A 5,881-nucleotide genomic window follows, 5' to 3' on the forward strand; every position below is an offset into this window, starting at 1 on the left:
GTTGCCGGCTGTGAAGAATGTGGCGTGGTGTTTCGGCTCCTGAGAAGTACTGGACAACAAAGGGTACCATTTTGGTTGCAGCTCGTGTCTGTCTCCTAAAGGAAGTCATCACAGTTTCTTGCTGTGACACATTGGAACTGGGAGTTGATGAGTTGAACATTGTACCCCGTTCTTATGAGAGCATGCTTGTGTACTTCCAAGTGTCTGCCATGTTCCTCCTCACCTGAACAGATCCTATGTATGCGAAGGGCTTGTCCAGAGGGGATGGCTGTTTTAATATGTTTCATGAGAGAAGTGTAGCACTGTCAGGTTATCCGTGGTTTGCGGATACAGAGAAGTGCTGAGATACCCATCCTTGATAGAGCTGCATATATTCAAAAATGAGACAGATACTAAAGAGTATTGTTGTTTCAGTGACTCCTCACCATGGGTCCAGAGGAATAAATGTCATCAATATATCTGGTGTATAGTGTTGGTTGGAGGTCCTGTGCAGAAAAGAAGCCTTGTTCGAACCTGTGCTTGAAAATGTTGGCATACTGGGGTGGAAGTTTGGTCCCCATGGCTGTTCCATGTGTCTGGATGAAGAACTGGTTGCCAAAGGTGAAAATGTTGTGGTTGAGAATGAAGCGGATGAGTTGTAGGACAGTGCTCAGAGATTGGCATTTGTTGGTATTGAGTACTGAGGCTGTTACCGTGATGCCATCATCGTGAGGAATGCTGGTGTAGAGTACTGACACATCCACGGATTCAACTAGTCCGTGGGTGCTGAGCTTCTGGAAGGATTGGATCAGAAGTCTTGATGAATGCTGTCAGTTCACAGTTGTGCTCTTTGGTCAGATCAGCTGGTAGTTGCCTGTCGTGTTCCTGGTCAGTTGTTTGTACACTTCCTTGCAGAAGTCCATTTATTCCGAATTACTAAAAAACTGCATAAATCCATGTAAGATTCTGTAGCTCCCACTTTAGAAATAGAATCAGTCTGACCTAACATTGGGACACAGACAGACTTTAATTTCTCACTTTCAATTATCTGAGCTGAGATGACATCTATTCTTAAAAGCTATCTTAAGAATGTAAGTTTTAAAAAGTTCTGGGATTTACAAATGAAGGAACCGAAACTAACATGGTCATCCAAGATGCAAGCTCACCTGCACATCTTAGCACAGCTGATCCACCCTAAAGTGCAGATCTTTGGACTGTGGGAGGAAGCCAGAACACCCAGAGGTAACCAGCACAGACACAAGGGGGGGAACATGCCAAACGTCACACAGACAGTCACCCAAGGATGGAATCAAACCCAGGCTCCTGGCGTTATTAAGCAGCATTGCTAACCACTGAGCCACCATCCCACCCAGTGCTTTGAGGTTGTGCTTTGTCTTTGCAGCTTTTAACTTCTCATGCGCCCTCAGCAGAGGCTGTCTCCTGCTGACATCGTTGGACCACACCCATTGCACCTCCCTTTCCCACTTCTCCAGCCCAGAGCACACTGGTTCCTGAATCCTGGCACCAGATTCCGATACCATCTGTGCTTCTGCTGCCAACTGCAGAGAACGGAGGCAATCCCCGTCACTATTCTGTCCCTTACCTCCCCTCCCTAACGTTGTTCTTGCTCCTCCCACCGCACAGTTAGCTCCTCCCCCCTGCAGCCCTCTCTCAGATCACCTTTACCTGCCTGACCCGGGCTCACACCCCACTGACCCTGTCCACTGATCCCATCAGAAGGCTCTGTCCGGAGGGAAAGACCATCTCCCGGAATAAAAAACATCTGATTAACTTTCCGCCTTGCCTTCCCAGCGTGTCAGCAACCTGTCTTCCAGCTCCACCTCTCTGAGCTGAAGGTCCTCCAACATGTGTTTGCCCTGGATCACATCATCCAGAACCTTCCACCTTTTGCAAATCGAAAGACAAGTCTCACCCTGCCCTCTCCAGTGTCTATTGTGTAACTGCTTAATCATTTCTAGTGGCCAAGCAGAGACTGATAGCCAAGTGTGGAACCCATGAGGTTGGCCTGCACCAGGACCTTTGGTTCATGTTACATTACAGGTGACCCCACTACACTGTACACATTCTGTCTCTCACACACAGCCATACATTCTCACATACTCACGCAGGCACTCTCTCAGATATACGTGCTCTCTCAGATGCACACACATGTACCCACCCACACTCTCACCCACACACACATCTTCTCACAGACTAATACTCCTGCAACTCTCACTTTACCAAGCATGCACACACGCAAACACACACTCTCTCAGCCAGACTCATGCGTATGCACACACTCACTCACTCTCATGCATGCACACATAGATAAGACTATGGGGTGAATTTGCATTTGCAGAATTATGTTTGTAGATACATTCTATTTTGCTCAAAAAGTGCACAATCTGCAGACAGTCAATCCATGTAATATTTTATAAATTCCTACTTTGGAAACAGAATCAGTCTGACTAAAGACAGACTCGAACCTCACATCTTTCATGCATTGTCTGAGCTGAGATGGCACCTCTTCGTAAATCCTGAAGTTATCTCGAGACTGTGACTTAAAAGAAGTTTTGGGATTTACATACTAATGAACTGAAACCTGCAACCCATTCTAAAGATGAAACACTTAAAAGCAGTCGAGGTTTGTTCAATATATCATTTTGCTACAAGTTCTGTGTCTTATGATCCTGCTGTACAGTTACCTGACGAAGGAGCAACACTCCGAAAGCTAGTGCTTCCAAATAAACCTGTTGGACTGTAACTGGATTTTAACTATGTTTCCAGTGAAAACAGCCCACCCCTCCCACTGCTGCCAGTAAACTTTACAATGCTGAGGAAACAATGAACCATCAGTCCTGAAAAATGTACAATTCTAATAATACGAGCTACACATTGACTGCTCCTTCTGATATAAGACATTGGAAACCTCCCGCCGGAGATTGAAAGAAATTAGCAGCTTTAAAAGAAAAACCTGTTGGATCTCATAGCCTTCAATGTCTGAGTCCGACGGTAAGTTCAGGTAACTTTTGTTGGGACCCAACTTTGTTGCAGCTTAAGATCGTCTCAGCAAAAAGGTGCACAAAAAGTAGCTTTTTATTGAAACACACACACACACACACACACACTCACACTCTCCTGCATCCCACTTTCTTCACTATTGGTCAGCTGAGTTGTCCCTTTGTAATTCGATCCTTGTGCAGCCTTAGCCTGGAGGAAGTATTGCTTCACTCAGCAATTGCAACCCATAGCCTGTATGCAAGTAAGATTCCCCCCGCGCATTTGCAGATGGCCTGTCAAGAGTCAACCACACTGCTGTGGTCTGGAGTCACATATAGGCCAGACCAGGGAAAGGATGCAGCTGGGACGACTGAGTGAATCCTTTCCCACAACGGCAGTTTCCTCCCCTAATCATGAGTGAATCAGATTGGGGTGTTTGTTCCCCGAAAATGGTTTCATAATGAGATTCTGAACTCCAGATTTCTGACTGAACTCCAAATCCGCCATCTGCTATGGTGAGATTCAAACCCGGGAGTCCCCAGAACTGGGTTATTAATGCAGTCGATAATGGCACTCGGCCGAAGCTCCTTCAATCCCCCTGCGATGGGAGGTGAACTCACTGATGTCTCTGCAGGTGGGAGGAGTGGGTGAAGCCCTTCCCGCACAGAGAGCGAGTGAACGGTCTCTTTGATCCTCCAAGCTGAGTAAATGGTGTGAAGTACTGTACTTTTCACAGTCACCGCACTGAATTTCCCTCATTCGGGTGTATCAATATTCTTCCTGCCACACCAGTGTCCAAGCAGACAAAAGCAAACATTTCTTCTCGACTGGAATGGCTGCTGATATTCAAGTCCCAATGAATCAAGTGGCTCTGTCAGAAGCTGATGTATCTTTTGGTTTCAGATTTCTTTCCCCATGTCTTCCTGCAAATAAAATCACGAAATAAGTCACGGTCAGTACAGTCAAATGAACATAACATCGGTGACAATTCCTTAGGTTGCCAGATACCTGCTGATCATATATTATCCATGACACACATATTATCCATGACACAGAAACCTGAAAACCCTCATTCAGTCAGATAGCATGAAGTTTATAAAGAGGAAAACTTCATTTAGGTGACAATGACCTGGAACAACCTTCCTACAAAGGTGCTGGAAATGGAGCTGAATGAAGGATATGAAAATGAAATGTCAAGGCTGCTTCAGGAAAGAAAGCCAGTAAAGTTGCTGAAAGATTTCCTGCTGACCTGTTAAATAAAAATGAATACAAGAAATACAGGATGTAATTCCATTACTATATTAGAAGGTGAAAAATCATAGCCATGCAGCTTGTACAACAGCGAATATCAGATATACACCATATGAAGCAATCATAAAATCCCTGCAGTGCAGAAAGAGGCCATTTGGCCCATCGAGCCTACTCCGCCATTCTTTAAGATCATGGCTGATCTATCCATCATCTCAGCTCCTCTTACCAGCATTATCCTGACTATCCTAAATTCACCTACAATCCAAACTCCCATCGAACTGTGTCTTGAATATGCCTGCTTCTATTGCTTCCTTGGGCAAAGAATTCCATAGATTCACCACTCTCCAGGAAATGTAGTCCCTCCTCCTCTGCCTGAAACCTACCCCTAATCTTGTTACCTAGTCTAACCCACCAGCAGAAACGACGAGATAGGGTGGGTCTGGGTGGCAAGCTGTTCGATGGGTCAGTGTGGACTTGATGGGTTGAATGGCCTCCTTCCACACTGTAGGGCTTCTATGATTTACTGCAGTTGTGTTTGCCCAGAACCACAGCTCCCAGAACCTCCCAACTTCTGCAAATTGAAAGACAAGTCCCACCCTGCCCTCTCATATGTGTGTTATCTAACTGCTTCCAGTGAATACAGCCCACACCTCCCACTGCTGCCAGTAACCTTTACAATGCTGATGCAGCAATGCAATACCTGCAGTACTGAAAACCGTTAGGCTTCTGATGATACCAGTTACTGATTCACCGCTCCTTCTGATGCACAGCATTGGAAGTACATTGTTGGGGGCTGAAAGAAATGAGCAGTTTAAAACAAAAACACACCAAAACCCTTCACTGGGCTTCCCGCTCAGGATACTTTACTTAAAACGCTTCAACCCCACATTGCAACAAATTCCCACATTCCGTCAAAATCCTGGATGTCCTCACTTACTCAGTTGCCGTCTCTCAAATGAAAGATTTCATTGTAGCTCTACTCCCAGTAAGGACAAAATATCTTTAGAAGCTGCTCTGAAAGTCCAGTATTCACAGTGACATTTCTGCTTTCCTTCAGTCCAAATTGTCTGTGCTGACCAGATATCCCAAATTAACATAGCCTCATTTGTCAGCACTTAGCCTATATCCCTCTCAATTCACCCTGTTACCAGATGCCATTTAAAATGCTGTAATTATACCAGCCTCCACCACTTCCTCTGGCAGCTCATTCCATGCTTGCATCACTCTCTGTGTGAGAAAGTTGTCCATATGGTTCCATTTAAATCTTTCCCCTCTCATCTCAAATCTATGCCCTCTAGTTTTGGACTTCCCTACTATGTGGAAATGTTTTTGGCTTTCACCCTATCCATGTTCCGTATGAACTTCTATAAAGTCACCCCTCAGCCTCCAATGCTCCAGGGAAAACAGCCCCGCCCTATTCAGCCTCTCCCTATAACTCAACCTCTCCAACCTTGTAAATCTTTGCCAAACCCTTTCAAAGGTTCACAACACTTTTCCTGTAGCAGGGTAACCAGAACTGAACGCAGTATTCCAAAGTGGCTGAATCAATGTCCAGTACAGGGGCAACATGACCTCCCAACATCTGTATTGAAATGCACTGACCTATAAAGGCAAGCATACCAAACACCTCCTTCACTATCCTATCTACCTG

The sequence above is a fragment of the Chiloscyllium plagiosum genome, unplaced genomic scaffold (genome assembly GCF_037043375.1).
Source record: "Chiloscyllium plagiosum isolate Xiang-an unplaced genomic scaffold, Cpla_swu_hap1 HiC_scaffold_27, whole genome shotgun sequence".
NCBI lineage: Eukaryota > Metazoa > Chordata > Chondrichthyes > Orectolobiformes > Hemiscylliidae > Chiloscyllium > Chiloscyllium plagiosum.